Source organism: Diplotaxodon limnothrissa, linkage group LG3 (assembly GCF_057381915.1).
Source record: "Diplotaxodon limnothrissa isolate DT_005_m linkage group LG3, D_limnothrissa_male_GT1.1, whole genome shotgun sequence".
In the NCBI taxonomy this organism is placed as follows: domain Eukaryota; kingdom Metazoa; phylum Chordata; class Actinopteri; order Cichliformes; family Cichlidae; genus Diplotaxodon; species Diplotaxodon limnothrissa.
The window spans coordinates 6,188,809-6,200,421 of NC_140598.1; positions in this window are offsets into that span (position 1 = coordinate 6,188,809).

Sequence of the window (11,613 nt, forward strand, 5' to 3'; positions counted from 1 at the left end):
GTGTTTTGTGTCTTTGTTTGAGGCCTGATGTCGAGCAGAGGTGTGTGTAACTGCACTGCTCTGTTATATGTGTGAAGTGTGTGCTTCTCTTCAGCATCATCTTTGTCACTGCTGATTCCTTTGTGTCATCATGTGTTGAGAAGAGAGAACAGTTATAACGGAGGAGCAAAAGGAAGCCCTGAAATCTGCATCAACAAGGAAGTGTTGGCTCACCAGTGATCCCAGCAGAGCCACTGGTTTGGCTCCAGTTGTTCTAGATTCAATGATGTTGTTGCTACAGATACATGTCAGCATCTTTATTGAATTTTATATGAAGCAGAAATGGTGTCATTAGGAGAAGAAGAGGAGAACAAGTCCGGCTAGGAGGCAGCAGCTCTTAAAGATGAAACAGCAGCTCAGCCCTGAGCTCAGAGAGCTGCACATGAAAAAGCTCCTCAAGCAGATCCTGTCAGAGGTTTGTCATCAACAGGAGGAACTGTTCACATCATAGGATGAAGATGCTGTCAGCTGGATGAAGAAGGTTATTTAATGCAAACGTTCACACTGAAGTCAAATTGTTGTCGTGTTGAACAGATTCATGTACTGATCGTCTCCAGAATGTTAGAAGAGCTTCAATGAATCATTAGAAACAACTTACAGCTGCACAGCTGTGTCAAACACATCTGTGTGTCATTGTGGGATTGTTGTGTTTCTACATGTGACACACGTCTAAAACATGCACACAATCTGAACACAAACAGGGACTCATGTGTTCCCACAGCCAGATGCTGAGAGCCATTTCCTTGTAGTCCTGTGTCTACATACATGAACCATTAGATGTTATTGGAATGATTGTCAGCTCTGATAGTTTCATGTGTGTTTAGCTGGACGCTGTTTGATCCTCGACATGTTTAAAGGTGTCCAGTCCTGAGACACTGGGGCTGGAAACAGCTGTGATGTCATTGGACTGTCACACAGACAGAAGTGCATGAAGTGAGCAGCCGAGGAGCCGCTGATGTTTTGGATTCAACAGCATTTGAAAGGTCGACACAGACACATTTGCACACAGAAAGCTGAATCTGTCATATGCCACAGTGAACTCACTGTTCAGTGTTTTTCAGGAAGCTTCTTAACTGCCTCTGCTGCCAAACAAGCAGCTGATGTCCTTGAGAAGAAGCTGAAGAAGTCTTCAACAACAAACACAGGAAGTGGACTTTCAAATACTAGATTCACTTTAGACTCACAGAGAAATGACTCAACCAGCTGTGTTTGACTCTATGAAAGGTCAGTGTGTGTCTGCACACAGACTGTTGTGTTGGACTGTTATTCAGTTGTCTGCTGAATGGTTTCAAATGTCTGCATCTCAGCTGTGATGAGGCTGGGGGTCATGGGAGGCCACCGTAGCAGCCTCTTCAACATCATGACATCATCATAAATGCTGCTGGACTGTCTGATGGGCTGACGGTGAAAAAGCTGTCGGGAAGGAAACAGAAGACATTTCAGAGGCTGCAGCAGATTTCTTTGATTCGGGGCCTTTTTCAGCTTTATTGGACAGAGCAGTGAAGATAAGTGACAGCAAAGCAGAGAGAAAGGGGGCGTGGCCCGGGTCAAAGCCAGGCCAGCTGCTCTCCACCTCGTGGTCACCTGCTCATCCTAGTGAGCTCCACCAGCAGCCCTTTCACACACTTTACACTGTCAAACACTGTGTGTGGACCTCAGCTAACAACAGGCTACATTTAAGTCTGGACTACATGCTTTTATATTGTTTTTATTCCATCAGCAGCTCAACATCATGAGCAGCTTTGACATAAAGACATCAAACTCAAGCTGACTTTAAACTACTTTTAATACAGGGGCTCAAAAACAACAACATCTTTATTATATATCAGGACAGAAAGTCATTTCATCTCAAAGGGAAACAGCTTTATTTGGAATAACCAGCACTATCAACTGGTTTGGGATCTCCACCAGTTTCATGTCTTTGCAGCTTCTCCAACAAAGTTCCTGTAAAATCAGCATGTTTGTCTTTATTGGTTTGATAGTGATTGATTATTCAGTCCCAATCTGCTGTCATCTAAAGAACAAAATGATGTTTCTATGAGTCACAAAGCTCCAGATGTTGTCGGCTTCACAAAGAAAACAAAGAACTTAAACACAAAGTGTTTGGAGCCAAAATGTTCCCAAGCTGCTCTTTTTGAAATGGCAGAGGTACAGTGGTGTCTAACAGCACACTGTGGAAGGCAAACATGTTATTGTTGGATGAAACTTCATGAATCCTTTGTAGATTTGAGCTGTTGGAGCCTTTCTTTTCTCTTCAGGTGTACAGATGCTGAGGAGGCAGGTGAAGCAGGTGGAGCTGTTGTGATGCTGGCAGAGGGTGTGTCTTAGTAACTCTGTGAGGCAGAACTGGATCCAACATTGTGGATGTGTTGATGTTGGAGCCATTAAGAGTCTCTGGCCACACTGTAGGATTTCCCTTTGATCCACTGTGGGGGCATTTTGGAGTCTGTCAGTGAAACTCTTCATGTTTGTGTTTGACTCCAGTTTATAGAAACAGAGAAATGTGTCATGCTTTTGTTCGGCCTCCACAAATACACACATTTGTTCATTGGTTGGACTTTTTGGAAGGAGACACATTGAAAACCATGTTAATAAGATCTTGTTGTTTCCTGTGGATCCAACACAGAGAGTGGACTTCAGACAGAAAGCGTGGAAGAGATTTTAGAGGCCATGTGTGGCAACAGGAGGTTTCTGTGTGTTTGCTGATCTTACATGTGGAAAACAACACGTGATGTTTGTGAAGTTCTACAATGATCATTGTTCTCACAGCATTTTGAGTGGGAACAGTTCAAACTGGGAGTAGTGGGAGTTATTTACTGATTGAAACAAGCTGAATGTTTCTGTGACGATGAAGATCAGCAGCTCAGCTGATCAATGAACTGACATCTATCAGTCGTTTCATGAGATGAAGTCATCAGCAGACATTTGTTCTGACTGTGTGATGAATGTCAGAACGTCAGGGCTCTGCTTTAGTCACTGCTTGATGATCATTGGCTCATTGTTGAATCCAGGGGCCCAGTCTGACCTCTGACCTTTGCTGCAGGTCTTCTGTGTTATCTCCACTTTCATGTCTGATCTTCTACTTGTAGTCCTGTGTCTACATATACAGTGGCTTTCAAAAGTATTCGGCCCCCTTGAACTTTCCCACATTTTGTCACATTACAGCCACAAACATGAATCAATGTTATTGGACTTCCAGGTGAAAGACCAACACAAAGTGGTGCACACGTGAGAAGTGGAACGAAAATCATACATGATTCCAAACATTTTTTACAAATAAATAACTGCAAAGTGGGGTGTGCGTAATTATTCACCCCCCTGAGTCAACACTTTGTAGAACCACCTTTTGCTGCAGTTCCAGCTGCCAGTCTTTTAGGGTCTGTCTCTGCCAGCTTTGCACATCTACAGACTGAAATCTTTGCCCATTCTTCTTTGCAAAACAGCTCCAGCTCAGTCAGATTAGATGGACAGCGTTTGTGAACAGCAGAAATTGAAATTGAAATTGCAGTGAAGTCAGCTAGAAACTTACAGTGACGTGGACATCATGCAAAGACTGCCAGACTCTGTAATACTGCAAATGATCAGTGACTCAGGTTAACACTAAACTTTAAACGGCACCTCTGTGTCTCTGTGTGCTGAACATCTAGGATTGAGTCAGGCTGCATCAGCTGAAGCTGTTATTTGTATATATCAGTATTTTTTATTCAGGTGTGGGGAAAATACGTAAGACTGCAGTGAAGCGATGCACCAGATGAATCCCTGGCCAAAGGTATCGTACTCAAATCAGACTACTGATCCAGCCACATCAGCCTTTTGTGAGGTCTGTTTAAAGTAGACTAAAAGTGAACTGCAGGTTCCTGAGAGGTGGACTGTGAGCACAGAAACACATGTTCATACGTACAGCTGCAGCAAACTTACATTAATTTTAAATAGATTTGTTACTCTGATGTCTGTCTCTGTGTTAGTCCTCTGACAGACTGGTGACCTGTCCAGGTGTGCTCTACCTACTACTGGGACAGGTTCCAGCCTCTGTAATAGAAATGTTCTGTTATTCTCATTTAAAGTGTTTAAGTGCTTATGCATATGCTTAGTTGTGACACTGTTACTGTTCAGTGAAAGTTGCTAAAACTAGATGAACTTACTTCAGCAGTATGAGAAAACAACTCCCTTTACAGGTGCTGATAAGGCCAAGGGCACAAAACAGCACAACCATTGATGCGTTAGGTTTCATAGCGAGACACGTGAAGTGTGGTAGGATCAGTTTGTAACTTCCTCCCTCTTCCTTGGAAGGCATAAAGGAGGAGGAGCACGACCTCTGTGGCAGCGCTGACATGACTGAACTGTGATGTTTGATGTGTGTTGGCGCAGTAATAAATAGCTTGATCACAGCTCTTTCTGTGTTGCAGACTTTATTTAAAAAATTCCACGAAACCCCCCCACTGTGAACCTGAATTGAATATTCAGAAGACATTTGTTTAAATAGTTCTACAAATCTGAGCTGTTGGTGTGTCCTTGGATTGTGTGGTAATAATATTAGAGCCTGCAATCTTTCTTACTGGATCTCTACTATGAGTCATGTTACCTGAGATTAGTTCTATGTTTACCTGTCAGCCTGGACGAATGTGCTGTGTGAAGAATGTAAATGACATCAGATCTGAACTGCTTACATCTAAGGAGCCTGTTCATATTTAATTGTAATATGAACCAATGATTTTCTGATTGATTGCTGATATATACAGTGGGGCAAAAAAGTATTTAGTCAGCCACCGATTGTCATCATTTTAGGTGGGGGAACTTGCACAGAGGTCAGTAATTTGCACCAGAGGTACACGTCAACTGTGAGAGACAGAATGTGAAAAAAAAAAAATCCATGAATCCACATGGTAGGATTTGTAAAGAATTTATTCGTAAATCAGGGTGGAAAATAAGTATTTGGTCAATAACAAAAATACAACTCAATACTTTGTAACATAACCTTTGTTGGCAATAACAGAGGTCAAACGTTTACTATAGGTCTTTACCAGGTTTGCACACACAGTAGCTGGTATTTTGGCCCATTCCTCCATGCAGATCTTCTCGAGAGCAGTGATGTTTTGGGGCTGTCGCCGAGCAACACGGACTTTCAACTCCGGCCACAGATTTTCTATGGGGTTGAGGTCTGGAGACTGGCTAGGCCACTCCAGGACTTTCAAATGCTTCTTACGGAGCCACTCCTTTGTTGCCCGGGCGGTGTGTTTTGGATCATTGTCATGTTGGAAGACCCAGCCTCGTTTCATCTTCAAAGTTCTCACTGATGGAAGGAGGTTCTGGCTCAAAATCTCACGATACATGGCCCCATTCATTCTGTCCTTAACACGGATCAGTCGTCCTGTCCCCTTGGCAGAAAAACATCCCCATAGCATGATGTTTCCACCCCCATGCTTCACAGTAGGTATGGTGTTCTTGGGATGCAACTCAGTATTCTTCTTCCTCCAAACACGACGAGTTGAGTTTATACCAAAAAGTTCTACTTTGGTTTCATCTGACCACATGACATTCTCCCAATCCTCTGCTGTATCATCCATGTGCTCTCTGGCAAACTTCAGACGGGCCTGGACATGCACTGGCTTCAGCAGCGGAACACGTCTGGCACTGCGGGATTTGATTCCCTGCCGTTGTAGTGTGTTACTGATGGTGACCTTTGTTACTTTGGTCCCAGCTCTCTGCAGGTCATTCACCAGGTCCCCCCGTGTGGTTCTGGGATCTTTGCTCACCGTTCTCATGATCATTTTGACCCCACGGGATGAGATCTTGCGTGGAGCCCCAGATCGAGGGAGATTATCAGTGGTCTTGTATGTCTTCCATTTTCTGATGATTGCTCCCACAGTTGATTTCTTCACACCAAGCTGCTTGCCTATTGTTGATTCACTCTTCCCAGTCTGGTGCAGGTCTACAATACTTTTCCTGGTGTCCTTCGAAAGCTCTTTGGTCTTGGCCATGGCGGAGTTTGGAGTCTGACTGTTTGAGGCTGTGGACAGGTGTCTTTTATACAGATGATGAGTTCAAACAGGTGCCATTCATACAGGTAACGAGTGGGGGACAGAAAAGCGTCTTACAGAAGACGTTACAGGTCTGTGAGAGCCAGAGATTTTCCATGTTTGAGGTGACCAAATACTTATTTGCCACCCTGATTTACGGATAAATTCTTTACAAATCCTACCATGTGGATTCATGGATTCTTTTTTCACATTCTGTCTCTCACAGTTGAAGTGTACCTCTGGTGCAAATTACTGACCTCTGTCATCATTTTAAGTGGGGGAACTTGCACAATCGGTGGCTGACTAAATACTTTTTTGCCCCACTGTGTGTGTGTGTATATATATATATATATAGATATATATATATATCTATATATATATATATCTATATATATATATATCTATATATATATATATATATATATATATATATATATATATATATATATATATAGATATAGATATATATAGATATATATATATATAAATGGGGTTCTGTCTGACCCAGTGTTCTCCTCCACAGGTTCTCCTCAAGGCTGCGTCCTATCGCCCTTATTATTCACTCTCTATACAAACATGTGTCAGGGCAGACATGAAAACAGGGTCATTATTAAATATGCAGATGACTCTGTTATTGTCAGCTTACTGAAAGAGGGTGAAACTAACCACGGTCCAGTCATTGATGACTTTGTTCAGTGGTGGGAGGAGTCTTATCTCCAGCTGAACATATCTAAAACAAAAGACATGGTTGTTGATTTTAGGAAACAACAAAATGGGCAAGCAGTCACTTTAATTAAAGGTCAGAAAATAGAGCAAGTACAATCATATAAATATCTTGGGACCATAATAAATGAAAAACTGAACTTTGATCAAAATTGCAAATCAGTTTGTAAAAAGTGTCACCAGCACCTTTATTGCCTTAGGAAACTTGTTCATTTCCACATTGACCAAAAAATTTTAACTTTGTTTTATCGTTCTTTTATTGAGTCTGTTTTATCCTTTTGTTTGGTGGCATGGTTCGGTCAGACCTCTGTCACAGAGAAAAACTCTCTAAATCAGATAGTGAGATGGTCCAGTCGTCTGATAGGTGAGCCACAGTCTTGTTTAGCCTCCCTGTACTCTGAGCAGGTACAGAGGATGGCTTTATCAATCCTTAATAATGGTTCCCATCCTCTAAGGGGTGAATTTCAGCTTCTTCCCTCAGGACGGAGGTTTCTATTTCCGAGATGCAGGACAAAGCGTTATAAAAACAGCTTTGTCCCCGTTGCTGTCACTGAATTAAATAAGAACTGTTTTTGATTCGAAATATTAAAATATGTGTCACAGTGAGTTTTATATATTTACTAGGTATGTGTGTTTTTAAAGGGATGTCAAATGCTGTCATTTTTCTGTAAAGCAAATTTACCTTGCCTTTAGGTATAAATAAAGTTACCTTACCTTAATATATATATATATATATATATATATATATATATATATATATATATATATATATATATATATATATATATATATATATTTTTTTTTTTTTTTTTTTGTTTTTTTTTTTTTTTTTTTTTTTTTTACATACATAGTTTTTTGTTGCCTTATGGTTCCAAGCGCTGTCACCAATCTTTGCATTTTGTTATTATCTCATGACACTTGTTTAATCAGCTACCATCTCTCCTGTGGACTTTTTAATGTCTACAGTCTCAGACCAACACAGCCCTGCCCTTCCCATATTAGATTCTTGATGAATGTGTGTTGTTGTTATTCAGCCTGGTTCAATGTGCCCCTTTTTAACTTTGAGCACCCGCCCCTTTAAACCTCTCTGCACAGCCCTGCACTGAACTCACTATCTTCTCCCTCTAACAGCCTCCACATGTTCTCACTGTAATTTCCCCTCATGAATGAATTTATGCTGCACTAATGTGAATGTTTGCAGGGAAATCAAACGCATTTCACACGCAGTACTCGAGCTGACTTACCTTTGTTTGAATGACGACTTGTACGCGCTGACTCCACAGATAAGGTACGAAAATATATCAGGCTACGTCTTCAGGGTTTCTACTCCACGGCCGTATTTCATACGGGTCCACATTTCCACTGCACGCTATTTTCTGCAAGTACCGCCGCTTCGCCTCTGGACGCAATCGGTCTCTATACAGTCCATTCTCTTTTGAGCTGCTTTTAAGCATCTTGTAATCGTCGTTCCAACACAGTGTGTTTGTTTTGATTCGTAGACCTCGAAAATGGTGCCGCGCTCCCACAATGCATTGCGGCGTGACGTCAACTCCAAAGCCCTATAGAACATGTTCTTTTTCATTGTCAAAATTATCAGGAATAAAGAAGAAAACTGATTCAAAACCTGTGGAACCTGCCAAAAAACAAGTTTTACTGCAAAGGATTTCTAGATGTGAAGGTTTTGTGGCTTTTTTCAGTTTCTAAAACAAACTCATTTGTACAGAACGATATGAGGATGTATATGTCCGGTGGTGGGTTTTTTTCTTCTTGATTTAATGTATTCATTTATCTCTTCACTTAATCTTTCTTTATGTTTTTTTTTTTTTTTTGATTTGGCATGAGCGATTTCCGGTCCTCACTCCAAGCCAGTTGGTGGCGGTAATGCACCACATGTTCTATCACAGCTGCGTCCGAGAGGACAGGAAACGTCTGTATGCGTCTGCAAACCAGGTAACTACACTCAGCTGAGCCTCTCTGCTAGTCGTTATTAGTTGGAGGGTTTTGCGTCACTTTCTCTCGGCTTGATAAAGGGCTGTATAGAAATCTCTGGTACGTAACACGTAACGTCATTTTTAGGGAGCGTCGCAGAGAAGTGAGGCTGTTTCTTTGTTTTTGTCGAGTTTTGATTGAAGACATGTTTCCAGTCCGTTTTTTACTCGTTTGTTTTTTCATTAATAACTTTACATTATCACAGAGAACAAGAAGGCGCTTTGTTTGTCACATTCACCTTATGTCTGTGAAGGTTCTCAGTCATCCAGGTCATCGTAGTCAAAGGAGCTTGCAAAGAAAAGCGTCTGGACTTCTTTAAGTTACTTGAAGACGTTTCACCTCTCATCCGAGAAGCTTCTTCAGTTCTAAGGTCAAATGGTGGAGAGTCCCAGATATAAGCCTAGTGGGAGTGACCCCCCACAGAGGGACAAAAGGACCCCTGATGATCCTCTAATCGCCTGAGCCAAGGTGTGAAACTGGGTGTGGGTCCCAATCAGCCAGAGTTTCGGGTGTGTTCATTGTGAAACCTGGCCCCACCTTATCATGCGAATTCCTGAGGTCAGATGGCCCAGGATGTGAGTGGGCGTTAAGGCGTCTGGGAAGGGATCTCAAAACTGGATTATAGATGGCAGAGAGTTGGTGTCGTAAACCCCGCCTCTGTTCAAAGATGGTCGCTCACAGTGGACATAGATGCTTCTTTCACTCCTCTTTCAAACCATCTGTCCTCTCTGTCCAAAATGTGAACATTAGCATCCTCGAAAGAGTGTCCTTTATCCTTAAGATGCAGATGGACTGCTGAGTCTTGTCCTGTGGAGGTGGCTCTTCTATGTTGTGCCATGCGCTTGTGAAGTGGCAGCCACTTGGCAGCCACAGTGATAAATGGCTGAGATGGCTGCAGCTGTACGTGTGAGGTACCTACATATTTCAAGATGAATTTGCAGAGATGTCATGTTTGGTGCTTACAGACATCACACTGCATTTTGTGATTTCGTAGCTATTGTTGTGATATTTCGGAGCTTCCCATGATCACCGTGACAGTCATTCATTTTAACATAACCTTTCTATTCCTTTCAGGGATCCTCATTTTTTTGGTGAGGAAGATCAGCAGCTGTGTCGACAGGCAACAGGTAACGGCATGCTTTTCTGTTAGTACTGTAGACCTTGGTCTGGTGCTCTTTTTAGTTTAACACAGTATTTTCATTTGCCAAAGTGTAAAAAGCTTGTTCCAGGAGAAACAAACTTTAGTGAGTTCTGCAAAATGATTCCCACCATTGCACACTCTGTCAGCCTCCAGTGTGCCCTTTTTTTGTCCTTTAACTGAAGAAAGTCGGTAGTCAGAACATATGAGATAAGTGAGATCCTCATTTTGCCTGCTTATTTCAAGATACAACATTTTCACAAACTGCTGTAGGATAACCTTGCTATTTGTCTTTTCCAACACTTCTACATTCATCCATATTTCCTTGTCTGCTTCTTTCCAGGTGAAAAGTACCTGAAATGGGTGAAAGATTTTGTTTCCAAAAACAAAAGCATGTGCGTTCACCTGAAGAAGCCAAGTGGTGCTGACCTGTGGATAGAAGAGCTTGAGAACACCAAATACAACGGGGATGATGATGAAGTTAACGCCTGGGGAAAATTCTACCTTCCCGAGATTGTAAAAATGCAGGTTATTGGTGTGGTAAAGGGCACCTCATGTCCATGTGACGAGCTTGTGCTGATGACGCGTGAGGACAAAAAGCTGTACGGCTATGACGGAGAGGAGCTGCATCTGGTGGCTTCCAGTTTCCTGGAACTATGTGACAAAACGATAGAGTATCCAGCATCCAAGCGCTACTACAATGGAGAGGCCTTCAAAGATATGGTGAGAAGTTAGACTGCTAAGAATAAGACTGGGGATGCCTAGTGTTAGAGATCAATCACCTGAGCTTTTCTTTGTATTGTTGTGTGTTCTGTTTAGACTGAGGAGGACTGGAAAAAAGTTAAGATGAGTGATGTGGGGAGGAAACTGCAGGAAGAACATAAAAAGCTGGTAAATGAAACCCAGTCAGCGTTCGTAAGCCTCATATCATAGGTGGGTATTGGAGCTGAGTATCATCACTGATTTCTAGAACCTGTTCAATTCCAATTCACAAGGTCCCAATTAGATTCCATTTAATTCTTACTCAGAGAGTCAGAAACATTATAATTCTGATCATTTATCAGTACTGACACTTGTGAAACTTCATCAGAGGTGTGAGCATCACAGCAGATGCTTTTGTGTCAAAGTAACTGAGGATAAAACACAAAACCATGAAGGAGATTTTCCTGGCCTAGCTTTTTACAGTAGATAACCTTAAAAATATTATTCTGCAGTAGAACAAAAGCAGACGAGAACCACGACTCAACAAATGTACATTGGCTGATGCTGCTGAAGTGATTCAGAGGTTTTAATAAGAGGTTTTAATAGAGACACAGCAGAGCATTTTGCAGTTTCACTTAATTTGAAAAAAATAAATAAAATTTGGTATTGAACAGCAGAAATGAGGCTGTCTTGTCGGAAGTCATTAAAAAAAAAATGGCTGTAAACAACGGTAGACTGCTTCATAACAAGCAAGCGAATAATGCCAAAAACAGAGATTTGAGATGGGAAACGGTGTTCTTAAAGTACACTGAGAGGGGCAGAGAGCTGTGCTGTGTTGTTTTTCTGTGTGTGTTTTAATGGTGGTGGAAGCAAACCAGCAAAAGTAAGAGGGAATTCATGACAATGTTTATGTCAAGCGAAATGTGTCTTCTTTTGCTGCTGGTTTGGTTAGAGAGAGACAAAACGTGCAGCTTCAGGATCTGAGCAGCTTTCAGCACCAACGGC